We start from the raw sequence: 15,107 nt of genomic DNA, 5'->3' as shown, positions 1-15,107 counted from the left end.
TCAGAAGCTACCTGTCTGGCAATGTTCCTTATGGAACGTGAATATATTTGCAGCCATTTTCTCAGCAGAAGTACCGTACGTCCCTCTGAGTTCAATGGAACTTGTTCCCAAGTACAGTGGTACCTCGGGTTAAGTACTTAATTCATTCCGGAGGTCCGTACTTAACCTGAAACTGTTCTTAACCTGAAGCACCAGTTTAGCTAATGGGACCTCCTGCTGCCGCCACACCGCCGGAGCATGATTTCTGTTCTCATCCTGAAGCAAAGTTCTTAACCTGAAGCACTATTTCTGGGTTAGCGGAGTCTGTAACCTGAAGCGTATGTAACCTGAAGCGTATGTAACCTGAGGTACCACTGTGAATGTGCTGATGAACTAGAAAAAATGACTGACAAAACCAATGGGCTGGGGGGGGGGGGATAATTTTCATGTTGCATTTAGGTTGATTTAGCATATGAAAGAATAAGAATGGCGCACACTCATCATCCACAGTGCTTGTGCAAGAGCCCTGCTCTCAGCTTGACTCTTTCTTGGAAACTAGCAAGCCCAGAAGAATGATTTACGCAGGGTTTTAGTGGACTGCAGTGGTGCTGTGTCAAGTTATGAAGTGCAGGCTCTCTTCACGACAACCCTTGTAGTGACTCACACACCTCCTAAGACTATTCAGCAGTACAAAGACCAATGTAGATATTATAGCTTCAGTATGAAGCCAGCTTTTTTCTTAAAAGGTGGACTCGAAACGTTTTGTGACATCCTGGTTCATCAAAACAAAGAGACCCCGGGACTTAAAACCTTGCCTCTTCCCCTGCTTAGTTTATGTGGTGGGTTTCTCTCTCCTGCCTGCCCTTGCTCCACTGATTGCTAGTCTTCTCTCTGGCAGTGACTGAATTACTTAAGGGAATACACAGAATTACCGAGACTGGTTGGAAGTAGGCAAGGCTAGGTCAATGAATCAAGGCTAAACCACATGTGACTTTAGCTGTGTAGCTGCACCTTCAACTGTAGGGAACTTTTCCTGCACATTTTTTGTGGGGGGCAGTTTTGGGCCTGATGGAGCCACACCTTCATGTTGTGCAGAGGGGAATTTTAATCTGGAATTTAATTCAGGTTTTGATCTGGAATGGGGGCCCCACACTTGCACATTGCATTTTTTAAAACAACAACAACCTCCCATTGAAGCAGTTTCCTCTTCAGATATGGGACTTCTCCCTCGGCTCTGTTGAAAGACCAGCAGCATTTGGCCCCTCCTCTCTTTGAAATCTTTCAATTCCAGCTGCTCAATACAATAACTGTGAAATTAAGAAATGGTGCTCGAGTGTGCCGTTTTCTTCCTCCCTTCTCAATCCACTTTCCTTTTGTGCTGTGTCTTTTAGATCGCAAGCCTGGGGGCTAATTGGTGAGTTGACCTGGGAGTCTTTGTTGACCCGAGAGCAGACTGAAAAAGCTTTAAATAAATACATACATACGTAGTTTTTTGCCTCCAGCTCTCTATTCTCATAAGGGGAAACAGGCTGTGGGAGTTGCTGAAATGAAGTGCTTGTACTTCAAATCTGAACAACTTTGTATAATCAAGTTTACTTTTTGCAACCTCATCAACAGAAGAGTGGCAGTGAAGGGAGTTTGGGTTGGCCTAGTTTTCTAGCTGGCTTTTGTTTTCTCTATGCCCCCCCCCCGGCATTGTTAAGTTTCATTGTTATTGAATGGGTTATCTAGAGGTCAATGGGCCAGAAGGTTGTTTGGATTTCCTAAAATTGTGCCTCCCTCTAAACCTGGCTAAAAATATTGTTTTCAGAGTCTCCTGTGACCCTTCTGGGCTGGAAACTAAAAGGAGACACAATGTGGCTGCTATTTCTGTTTGTCACCCTTTGCCCCAGGCCCACAAGGGTGGCCAAGACAGCGTGTGTCTGGTTTACAATATTCTCTGTAAATCCAAAGCGGCACAGGGAGAGGAGCTGGAGACTGGGAACTTGAGGCTGGGCTGAATGCCACAAACTAGGGATGGAGAAGTTCTGCTGGCAAGAGTCAGAGATGGCACCAAGGGAAGGCATTGTTGGGTACCTGCCAAGGCCCACATTTCAATAAGGAGTCCATTGCCACTCTCTGGAACTGCCTGCCAGAGATCTGCCTCTTCCTTTTTGCTGCTGCTCCCCTCTCTATGCACGCAAGCTGCAAAGAAGGGAAGGAGGAGCAGCAGAATTTTCCCCTCCTCTCCTCTGCTCCTGCTATGGATAGTTGCATGGACTAGACCCAGATGGAGAGAGCAAGTGAGTGAGCAGAAGGACCTTGAAGAGGAGGAGGAAGAGAGCTGCTGACCAGAGAGTGCCCTACTCAAGATGACCCACAAAAGCGGGAGCTGATAACGTCCACAGTCAAGCCCCCAAGCCATTCTGGAGAAATGCCCTCTGTTGGCCTGGTTCCTGGTGGTACAAAAATATGGCAGGACCTGGGTACCAAATGCGGCCAGAGTCTTAAATCAGCTGCTCTTGTCCTGGCCTGAGAAGCTGAGAATATTGTCCACGCTGTACCAAAACTGAAGAGCAGCACCAGGCAAGTCTTTAGCATATGCGCCTTTGGGGTGCAAAGATCCACCCAGCGCCCCCAAATTTAGTTGTGAGTGCCGTCATTGAGTCTGACAAGCACCGCCGATGTGAATGACAAGCGCCACCGCTGGCGCGGCACGTCTTTGACAATGAGCGCACAAAGTCGGAAGTCCTTTAGTGAAACAGTAGGTATACATTTCGGTAACACCTAGGTATATATGTATTTTGTCTTTCTAGCTTGATCAAAATTATTTATTATTTCATAACAGGTAGATAGTTAAGAGCTTAGGCGGCTTCAGCGGCGGGTGCCTGGCACCCCCCAGAATTCGGCGCCTGGGTGCCCCGCACCCCTTGCAGCCCTGGGTATAGACGGCCCTGGGTGGGTGTCCTGAAATCAGAGCCTCCCTCGCACAATTGGCAAGAAGCTGCATTAGTGCCTCTGAAGCCAGGAAAGGCCATCTGCCAGAAACTCAAAAACTTGGCTTCTCATCACCTTTGACTGGGGAGGGGGCCCTCCAAGGCACCCATAGGAGCCTGTGTACCTCACCTGCCTGCCTAGAGCAGCAGAGGAGCAGCCAGGTAAGTGAAGGCTCCTAGCCACTCCAAGCCAGGATGGACAGGTCACCCTAGGCCTGTGCCCTTGGAGGGGGCCAACCTAACCTGCTAGCTCAGGCCCAATGGCCCACCGAGTCCAGCATCCTGTTCTTTCAGTGACAATCAGCTGCCTATGGAAAGCCCGCAAGCAGGACCCAAGTACAAGAGCACTGTCCCCTCCTCTGGTTTCCAGCAACTGGTATTGTAGACTTCTCCCCCATGAATTTATGTAATTCTCTTTTAGAGCCATTTGAGTTGGTGGCCATGGCCATATTCTTGTGGGAGTGGGACTATGTGCTGTGTGAAGAAGTCTGCATTGTGTTTTGTTACATTTGTATGTAGCCCTTGAAATAAATAAATATCTATCCACATCTTTTGTGCTCATTGTATAATTTTACACTGCACTTCCCTCTGCAAACCGTTCCAAACTTTTGAGGACAGAATTTTATTTAGAGAGTTTTTCTGAAGAGGGAAGAAAAGTGTCTGTCTCTCCTTCCCTCCCTGCTCTTTCCCTCCAACTGGGAAGTTATTACAGTAATTTGTTGTTTTTAAGAAACACTGCTGTTATCTTAATTGTTACCTGCAGGCTGCAGTGTTGCGTTGATTTTCCGCACACCTGTGGAAAACAGCTTTGCTGGGTTTTGTCACGGGGCTGATGAATGACTGTAACAGACTGAAAGAGCAAATGCCAGAAGTTGGACCACAAGAACAACATTCCTAAAAAAAATGCAAAGGGACTGCAGATAGATGAATCATAGTCTACTCCAGGAGGTATTAGATTATGGATAATTTATTGTATTCGTATTATAACCCTTACATCTTGAGGATGTAAAAAGAAAATAAAAGAAAAAGTGAGGGCAAGCAATTTTAAAACAAAGAATCCAATTCAAAAAGTTGAAAGCGCTGTTCTTTTTTTATGATATTAAAATACATTTGACATTTATTTTATAAACACCAGCTTTTTAGAGAAATTCTCAGAAACTGCATGTTTCACATAAAAACTTTGTAGCTTCGCCGATTATTCCAGCTGCCCCCATTGCCTTAGATTTACAGAACTCACATCCCTTTGGTCTCTTGTAGGTTTTGAGGAGCTCTTTCTCACTGAAGAAATAAAGAAAAATCCTGGCTTGCCACCTACGTCCACAACGATCCATTAGTTTGCAATTTAATTAAGAACTATCATCTGGGAGCACTTATCACACATCATGAGACATTGCATGAGACAAGCACGCCTTTTCCCTGAAACAAGCTGGCAGATTCCTTGAGTTGTACAATAGATGTGATTGCTCAAAGGAGAGCCTGGTTTAGTTATGAGAAGGTTAGCACTTCACAGTTGTCAGCATTTTCATTTGTTGACAAGTGCCACTGGTCTAGGCACGTGTGTTGCGTAGCTCTTTAACATTGATGCGGGCTTGGATTTAGACAATCCACAACAAGATATTTCCCTGCCTGTTATTGGCTGCCCCACAAAACAAGCTGCAATAAAGTAGCAGAACATGAATGAGAATCTTCTTAGCAGTTAATCACCAGCATTTCCACACCCCCATGCAGACAGTGGGTGGCTGATGTGGTCTGAACACGGGTGGCGCTGTGGTCTAAACCACTGAGCCTCTTGGGCATGGGTACGCAAACTAAGGCCTGGGGGCCAGATCCGGCCCAATCGCCTTCTAAATCTGGCCCACAGACGGTCCGGGAATCAGTGTGTTTTTACATGAGTAGAATGTGTGCTTTTATTTTAAATGCATCTCTGGGTTATTTGTGGGGCATAGGAATTCATGTTTATTTTTATTTTCAAAATATAGTCCGCCGCCCCCCCCACAAGGTCTGAGGGACAGTGGACCGGCCCCCTGCTGAAAAAGTTTTCTGACCCCTGCTTGTGGGCTTGCCAATCGAAAGGTCGGCAGTTCAAATCCCTGTGATGGGGTGAGCTCCCGTTGCTCTGTCTTAGCTCCTGCCAAACTAATAGTTCAAAATCATGCCAGTGCAAGCAGATAAATAGGTTCCACTGCAGTGAGAATGTAAATGGCGTTTCTGTGCACTCTGGTTTCTGTCACAGTGTCCCATTGTGCCAGAAGCGGTTTAGTCCTGCTGACCACATGACCCAGAAAGCTATCTGTGAGCAAACCACGGCTCCCTCAGCCTGAAAGCGAGATGAGCGCCACAACTCCATAGTCACCTTTGACTGGACTTAACCGTCCAGGAGTCCTTTGTTAGTAGTGTTAAAACCTGCTTCACACATTGTGGTGTTACCTGCACTTAACTTCCCAAAGTAGTGAAAACCTCCAGGGTCAGCCCTACCTGGGTTTGGCTTCCCTTTGGAGGCGAGATCATTGGAGGCTTTTGGCTGTTTGTAATATTTGCTCTATTTACAACTATACAGATGGTGAAGGCAAGCAACGTATACAGTGGTACCTTGGGTTACAGATGCTTCAGCTTATAGACGTGTCAGGTTACAGACTCCGCTAACCCATAAATAGTACCTCGGGTTAAGAACTTTGCTCCAGGATGAGAACAGAAATTGTGTGGCGGCAGCGGGAGGCCCCATTAGCTAAAGTGGAACCTCAGGTTAAGAACAGTTTCAGGTTAAGAATGGACCTCCAGAATGAATTAAGTTCTTAACCCGAGGTACCACTGTACTCTCCGACCAAACATCAGTTCTCAAGAAAAAAGACATCACACCTCAAAATGCTTTCAGCCTTAAGCTCACCAATTTTCCCTCTTTGCTTCTGTCTGTCTTCCTTCTGCTCTCCACCCCTGGACATGGGGTAAGGCCTTCTTGATAGTTGCACCCCACTTGTGTGGCTTCCCCTCTATTGAGGCATGGATGGCCGCCTCATTGGTGGGCTTCCATTGCCTGTTTAAACCACACTTGATCACCCAGGCATACTGAATAAGACTGTTGATCCATCAAGCTAGGTGATTGCTTGAACTTGCTGGCAGTATCTCTCCAGGCTTTCAGGTAGGAGACGTGCCCAGTCTTACTTTGAAATATGGGGGACTGAACCAGAGAATCATCTGCATGCCCAAGAGATGCTCTGCTATGGAGTTATTTTCCGCCCTTCCATTGATTCCTATGGAATGAATCTGGTTACCCCTGAATTTAAGGTGCTGTATGTTAGGCCAAGCTCTGTGGGTGGGACCAGGAAAGTGAGGATGCAGTACAACTTTGTTTCTCCATTTCCCTGCCTCCAGCATACTCATTCCCCACTCCTGACAAACACCCTTTGGCCATTTGCTGGGATAAGTTTAAGGCAGTTTAAGGGCAACCCAGGCAAGCCACAGAGCAGCCAGGATTTATGTCAGTGGGAGCAGGACTGAGCTATCTGCAATGCAATTGGTCAATTGGCAGAAGCCACACCTACCCCTCAGTCCGATTGCCAATTGTGTCGCAAGAATGTGCCACATCACACCCAAGTGACCTCTGTGAGCATTTCAGTTTCAAATATTCTGATTATTTCTACTTTTAGTTAAGTATTTTTATTTATTTACTTGATGGGGGGGGGGGACAGCCCCGCCCTGCCACGCTGGCTAAGCCCATGCACTGTGAGTTATATTATATTGATAATTATATCGACTGACATTCCTGCCACTAGGAAAAAAGTTTTCTTCTATGCAACCGCTGCAGCCAGAATGATTATAGCAAAAAATTGGAAGGGGGAAAAAACTCCCTCAATAAGATTTTGTGAATACATAGAATCAGCAAGACTTACAGCAGTGGTAAGAGGACAATCAGACCAAAAACTGATAGAGGAGTGGGCTTGCGTGAAGGAATACATCAAAAAACATTGTTCTGGTATTAATATATCGATATGCAATGAATGAAAGTTATAGAGTAAAAAATTAAGAAGAAATGGGTATAAGATGAGATGGTCAAAAATAATATCGATAACACAGTGAAAAGAAGAAAAGAAATAAAGAAAGACACACATAGGTGGAAGGAAATCAAGATTTATGTTTGCATGTTTAGTTTGTTTGTTTTCTTTTTTTGTAATCTAAGTTGAGAGGTGTATGTATGTATGTATGTATGTATGTATGTATGTATAATATGTATGTATGTATAATAAGTTTGTTTTGTGTTTGTAAGTATTGTATTTATCAATAAAAGTTAAAAAGAAAGATAATTTATTACAATAATTTACATGCCGCCTTTCATGCTACAAGTTATTCCAAGGCTGCTTGGAGTTCAACTAACTTTGCCTGAAGCTAAAAAATTTATTGATTTTCACAATATTATAAACAAACAAACAAACAAACACACACACAAGACAAACAAATAAAACAAACATAAATCATAGCCTTATTAAAAATTATAGTTATTAACTTTGTTAAGTGACTTCCTCACTTCCCCTTGGTTGAATTTCATTGCATGTCCTTTTAACGGTTTTCCAAATCCCAATTTTTATGAAATTTAACTTAAACATTAACATCCTTAAATCTTCACCTTATAGAATTAAACATATTAATTCATCACTTAACATAAATAAAATCCTAAGCCCATTAAGTATCTGCAAGCTATTTCCAGTTAGTTTAACTTAACAAATTTAACTAAATAATCATTAAATTTATTCCATTCTTCCTGATACTCCTCCTCCTTCTGGTTGCGGACTCTTCCGGTCAGGTTGGCTAGCTCTGAAAAATCCATCATCTTCATCTGCCATTCTTCTATTGTGGGTACCGTAATTCTTGGGTTTTCCACTTTTTAGCTAACAAAATATGAGCAGCAGTTGTGGCATACAAAAATAATTTAATAATTAACTTTGCCCGAATCTAACCCAGTCTTTTTAGGTTGTTTTAAACATGGCTCTATACAAGCAAACTGTGAATATGACAAATGAGTGTTTCTAAATGTGTATGTTATTGTACAAATAATAGGGCTTGTCAAGTATCTGAGACTGAAGCAACAGCTCCAAGCTGTTCCAAGTGTATCTCTTGAGAGTACAATAGATGGCAAGTCTGGGTTTGTTTCTGCATAATGAAATAACTCTTAGCTCTGACACCACTAGGGTCACTTTTTCAAAAATCCTCTTTCTTGAGAAGTATTTCCAAGTACCTTCTCCTTGAGGGGAAAGAACACTTGATTCCATTGTCCCTTAGGCAGATTTATGAAAACAACCTTCCAGTTCTGTGCTTGCTTAATGATAGCCTTTTGCTTTGTGTTTTCTGTCTTCTGGTACAGATGCCCTTTTCTTCAATTCCAGAAATGGGGCAAGGAGAGGGCAGGAACATGTTTTTTATGGAAGTGCCTAGGTTATTCAGGACCTTTAAATCCAGATTTCCCAACCCTGTCCTAAATGTTGGCTACTAGTTGACTTCCAGCCATAATTCAAGATACTGGTGTATGGGCAATCTATCCGGAAGATATCTGTATTTTGAGGAGTTAGTGATCTGACTTGGTTGCCCTCTTCCTGCCTCTTGTTCCTTCCCCCTCCCTATCTCTTGTTAAGCTCTTTGATGGCTGAGAACAGCCTTTAATGTCCTACATCTGTTGGAAGGAAGAGATAGTGATGAGTACCTTCTTTGATGTTGGACATTGTTTGGAGAAAGTGAGGCACTGGGAGAGCGTAGCTAATAATAATAATAATAATAATAATTTATTATTTGTACCCCGCCCATCTGGCTGGGTTTCCCCAGCCACTCTGGGCGGCTTCCATAGAAACCAAAAATACACTAAAATATCACAGATTAAAAACTTCCCTGAACAGGGCTGTCTTAAGATGTCTTCTGAATGTCAGGTAGTTATTTATCGCTTTGACATCTAATGGGAGGGCGTTCCACAGGGCAGGCGCCACTACCGAGAAGGCCCTCTGCCTGGTACCCTGTAGCTTTGCTTCTCACAATGAGGGAACCGCCAGAAGGCCCTCGGTGCTGGACCTCAGCGTCCGGGCAGAACGATGGGGGTGGAGACGCTCCTTCAGGTCTACTGGGCCGAGGCTGTTTAGGGCTTTAAAGGTCAACACCAGCACTTTGAATTGTGCTTGGAAACGTATTGGGAACCAATGCAGGTCTTTCAAGACCGGTGTTATGTGGTCTCGGCGGCTGCCCCCAGTCACCAGTCTAGCTGCATGTTGTCAGTAATGTATGACTGGTAGCCAGTCAGGCAAGCCACATGGGCTAGCTGTCTATAAATTGGATATTTTTGGGCAGGGTTTTTAGTCTACCTGGAGGAGTCACTTCTCCACTTCATGAGGGCTTGCAAGTGGCAGATTGAAGCACATGCTTGGGATGTATATATTGCTTGCTGTTTAGAATAAAATCTTCAATCTTCTCACTCACTTGTGTTTTGCATTGCTTCTGAATCTCATTTTAAAATACAGTGGTACCTCGGGTTACATACACTTCAGGTTACAGGCGCTTCAGGTTACAGACTCCGCTAACCCAGAAATAGTGCTTCAGGTTAAGAACTTTGCTTCAGGATGAGAACAGAAATCGTGCAGTGGCAGGGCAGCGGGAGGCCCCATTAGCTAAAGTGGTGCTTCAGGTTAAGAACAGTTTCAGGTTAAGAACGGACCTCCGGAATGAATTAAGTACTTAACCTGAGGTACCATCTGAAAAACGCATTCTCCTATTTGAGTCTGCCTGGTATGATTCTGCACAGCTATACCCCCATATTGGTATTCCTGCATTCAGGAGTTGTGAATGGCTGCAAGGAAGATAGTTTCTGACTTTTTGAATTATTTCCCCGGGGGAAATTTCCTGGTGTCATCCGAGTTATCTTTTTAGATGCCAGGCCCGGTTTCTACTACTCACAAGAGCTTTTTAAATGGTACTTTACAATTCATTGTTTTATTGTAACTGCAAGTCCTTTTTATCTGATTATTTTGTAAGATTGGGGGAGGGTATTTTTGTAGATGAAAGGCGGGGTTCTGAAGGCTTTGTGATCATGAATGTGACTACCCTTGGGAAATATTGCATATGGTTCTGGTTGCTGCGCCTCTAAAAGGATATTGCAGGGCTGGGAAATGTGCAGAAATGGATTTCCTAAAATTATCGGGCATCTGGAGCAGCTCTCCTATAAATAAAAGTTACATGCGCCTTTTTTAGTTCAGAAAAATAGGCAAGTAAGGGAGGTACAGTGGTACCTTGGGTTAAGTACTTAATTTGTTCTGGAGGTCTGTTCTTAACCTGAAGCACCACTTTAGCTAATGGGGCCTGCTGCCGTGCTGCCAGAGCACGATTTCTGTTCTCATCCTGAAGCAAAGTTCTTAACCTAAAGCACTATTTCTGGGTTAGCAGAGTCTGTAACCTGAAGCATGTGTAACCTGAAGTGTATGTAACCCAAGCTACCACTGTATATCAAATTATATGTGGACAATCACAGATGGAGGATCAGCATTATTTATTACATTGTCCACTATACAGTGGTACCTCGGGTTAAGTACTTAATTCCTTCCAGAGGTCCGTTCTTAACCTGAAATTGTTTTTAACCTGAGGTACCACTTTAGCTAGCAGGACCTTCCTCTGCTGCCGCACGATTTCTGTTCTCATCCTGAAGCAAAGCTCTTAACCCGAGGTACTATTTCTGGGTTAGCAGAGTCTGTAACCTGAAGCATATGTAACCCGAAGCATATGTAACCCGAGGTACCACTGTACACAAAACCTAGGAGACACTTTCTAAATCCCTTGTTTATCCAGGAAAGCTGTCTCTCTCTAGCAGAGAGGGTTCTATGGCTGCTCAGTGACATCAGTGCCCCATAATGTGTCCCTCTTTGCGCTGGCGGCAAGAAAGATTAGGGAGAAGAATCTGGATAAAATTGCAGTAGGCTGTAAGGGGGATTCTGAGGTCTAAATAGAAAAATACTGTATGCTGTGTGAAGACCCCTAATTTCTGTGTGTGCCTGCAATTTGTGATTCTGATGGTTTAGGAAGAGGTTCTGTTTTTATATGTGGATATATAGATTTATAGATATTTCTTCATTTGATAGTGCCTGTGCTGCTTTGCCATGGTTTTGGCTAGTACAATAAAGCTTCTCTGGCTATTACAGTGGTACCTTGGTTCTCAAACACCTTTGTACTTAGACAACTTGGAACCCAAACACTGTAAACCCAGAAGTAAGTGTTCAGGTTTGCAAACTTTTTTCAGAAGCCAAACGTGCTCCGTTTTGAGTGCCACACTTCCATTTTGAGTGTTATGCTGACAATTTGAGTGCCACACTTCCATTTTGAGTGTTACACTGAGGTCTGTCAGTTTTTATTCTTTATTTCGCATATTTGTTTTTGTGGCTTTTTCGTTCTGTTTTTGTGACTGTGTGGAACCCAGTTCAGCTACTGACTGATCGATTGCGTGACTGCAGTACATTGTTTATTGCTTTCGTTTTATGGATCAATGGTCTCATTTGATAGTAAAATTTGTGTTAAATTGCTGTTTTAGGGGTTGTTTTTAAAAGTCTGGGACAGATTAATCCATTTTGCATTACTTTCTATGGGAAAGCGCACCTTGGTTTTGGAACGCTTTGGTTTTGGAACGGACTTCTGGAACAGATTAAGTTTGAGAACCAAGGTACCACTGTAGTCACATTGGATATACTACCTCCAGGTTAAGAGGTCCCTGGAATACCAATTGCTGAGGAAGAAAAACAGGAGGGTGCTATTACCCTTCTATTCTGCTTGTTGACTTCCCAGAGAAGCATCTGGTTGGGTCTAGGATGCTGGGCTAGAAAGGCCTTCAAAGGCTTTTGGTCCATTACAACTGCTGTCTTGTTTCTAGTAGTGAATAGGGATTTCTCCCTTTACCCAGCATTGATACCTATGGGATTTTTGTTATACGCATAATTGCAAAGTTTGCCTGTGCACGTATTGTAAATAGAAATTGTTTAAGCTTTAAACATTGATTGGCCTGGACTTGCTTAGTGGAATTCTGTGTCAGGAACATTACACTTTTGATGAGGATTGTCATTTGTTCATAACAGGTTTCATGTGCCCCTGAATCTACCAGCATCTTACCTCCTAGTGACTGTAGAAGTGCTCCAGCTCTCTGCCTGTTTTGTTTTAAAGGGTGAAACAGCACCAGAAACTGAGGGTTAAGGGCAGAGAAGAGAGTAAAAGGGAGACAGGGTGCTTAATCTTTCTCCACAACCATCCTAAACTGCTCCCCCCCCCCAGCGGTACATAATGTATGTTAACAATGGTATAATAAGTTGCATTGACAGATTGTCTAATCAACAGCAGCATAGTGGGTAGAAATAAAGAAGACATGAATACCTGTTGGATTTCCATAGGCGCCGACTCCATGGGGCTTGAGGGGGCCCGAGCCCCCTCAAAAATTCGTTTGGGGGGGCTCCGCCCCCCCAATAATCTCCGGCGCCCCTCCAGCAGAGCGCCATCGCCGCCCCTCCCCCAGCCCAAAATGCACAGGGAGGGGCGGGCTGCATGCCTCCTGCCCTCCCTCCCGAGCAAAAGCTCCACCCAATTTCCTTTGGAGCTGATTAATAGGCGCAGCACGCTCTCCCCTATTCGCTCACGAGGAGGCGGCGCCACTTTATTTGCATATTCATGAGCTTATTTATTATTCATGAGCTTTCCCGGGCCCCCCCAATATTTTTTATAAGTCCGCGTCCCTGTGGATTTCTACCTGTCATGCTGCTGCTGCACACATGCCAGTGTGGTGTAGTGGTTAAGAGCGGTGGACTCGTAATCTGTGGAAACGGGTTTGGGTCTCTGCTCCTCCACATGCAGCTGCTGGGTGACCTTGGGCCAGTCACACTTCTCTGAAGTCTCTCAGCCTCACTCACCTCACAGAGTGTTTGTTGTGGGGGAGGAAGGGAAAGGAGAATGTTAGCCGCTTTGAGACTCCTTTCGGTAGTGATAAATTGGGATATCAAATCCAAACTCCTCCTCCTCTTCTTCTTCTTCTTCTTCTTCTTCTTCTTCTTCTTCTTCTTCTTCGTCTTCTTCGTCTTCTTCGTCTTCTTCGTCTTCTTCGTCTTCTTCGTCTTCTTCTGCTTTTAGCAACAGTACACCTGCCTAGAGAGAGAGGAAAGAGAAGTCTGGCCTCTGTTTTTTAAAAAAATATGTGTTATGATTTTTAACAGAAACCCGGCACACAAACTTAAGCAGGTGAGGCTTTTCCTGGCACTCTGCTAAGTGATGGAGTAGGAAGGGACCTTGAGGGTCATCTAAGGCAACCCCAGTGCAGTGCAGGAACCTCCACTAGCTCATACATGGCAGAAATAAAATCCCCTTTGACTGGACTTAACAATCCTGGGGTCCTTCACCTATACCTGTCACTGCAAACCTCAACTCTAAACTCTGGCTCAGTCTTTCTAAATATCTGTGAATTGAGGGAGGGCCAGTCATTTGCTTTCTCACAATTAGCCCCTTTCCTTTGTTCCCTTTAATGACCCATCACCCAGGCAATCACCTCACCAGGAAGCAGGCCTGGCTTATATTGTAATATTTCTTGGATCAATGGGTTAGAAGGGGATTGACATACAGCCTACCTGCTACCTCCCCAAGCATGGGAGCCTACTCCTAGGGGCTGAGGGGTCTCTGCCCCCCTCAAATATTGAGGGGGGCAGCCTTCCCCAAGTGGGTGGGCATTGCCATTCAAATGCTGTTTGTGCACCATGTCACATAATCCATTATGTGGGGTGGGGCTTACCTGGCTCCCCCCAAAAAATATTTTATTCAAGCTGGCACCCCTGCCCCCAACTCATAAGAATTTGTAATAAAACAAATAAAACAAGTAAATAAAACAAGAACCTATGCTGTTTGCGTGAATGGGCATGGCACCTGCAGCTGAGAATAATCTTGGGGTAGCAACAGAAGCCTCTGAGACCTGCTGCTAGAGTAGATACAGTGGTACCTCGGGTTAAGTACTTAATTCGTTCTGGAGGTCCATTCTTAACCTGAAACTGTTCTTAACCTGAAGCACCACTTTAGCTAATGGGGCCTCCTGCTGCTGCTGCGCCACCGGAGCACGATTTCTGTTCTCATCCTGAAGCAAAGTTCTTAACCCGAGTTAATATTTCTGGGTTAGCGGCGTCTGTAACCTGAAGCGTATGTAACCCGAGGTACCACTGTACAAGCAAGGGCGAGACTGACTCAGGATAAGGAAAGTTTCTACAACATAGTGGCAACTTGAGTGCATAGTTCAATCCCAGCACACTGTTCCTATTCAGAGTGATTGGCAGGTTTTAGTTTGTTTGAGGAGGGAGGAGCTAAAGTTGTCTGGTGCCCGCAGGGCAACGCTGCCCTGGCTAGCTTCTTCCAGGGCTCTCCGGGAGGGCTCCGCGCCTCCCTTTCTGTCATTCTGATTTATTAAGCGCTTCGCAAGACAAAGTCTCCCCGCACAAAACCCTTCTCTGTTCTGGAGAGGGTAATTTCCACCCAGCCCCGCCAGTGTAAAAGTATCCTGGCTCTCTGCTTACCTGCCGCTGGAGTGTGTTTGGGCAGGTGCTGGGCGCCCCATCCGTCTCTGCCATCTGACAGGTTTGATTTACAGCTGGAAAGAAAAGAGAGACTCGCTCCTCCATCTTCCTTGGTTAAACACACACGCACACCCCTCGCCTTGCAGCCAGATAAGCTTCCTTCCAAGAGCTCTGAGCGGTGCTAATTCTGTCTACTCGGAATTAAGTGTCGTTGAGTTCAGTGGGGTTTGTTGTTTAGTCGTTTAGTCGTGTCCGACTCTTCGTGACCCCATGGACCAGAGCACGCCAGGCACTCCTGTCTTCCACTGCCTCCCGCAGTTTGGTCAAACTCATGCTGGTAGCTTCGAGAACACTATCCAACCACCTCGTCCTCTGTTGTCCCCTTCTCCTTGTGCCCTCCATCTTTCCCAACATCAGGGTCTTTTCCAGGGAGTCTTCTCTTCTCATAATGTGGCCAAAGTATTGGAGCCTCAGCTTCACGATCTGTCCTTCCAGTGAGCCCTCAGGGCTGATTTCCTTCAGAATGGATCGGTTTGATCTTCTTGCAGTCCATGGGACATGCTTTCAAATTCAGTCATGGTAACTGGCATTAAAGCAATTTTGCCTCGTT

This window comes from Podarcis melisellensis (genome assembly GCF_964234715.1).
Source record: "Podarcis melisellensis genome assembly, chromosome: 7".
Classification (NCBI taxonomy): domain Eukaryota; kingdom Metazoa; phylum Chordata; class Lepidosauria; order Squamata; family Lacertidae; genus Podarcis; species Podarcis melisellensis.
Note: the sequence above shows the minus strand (reverse complement) of the source record.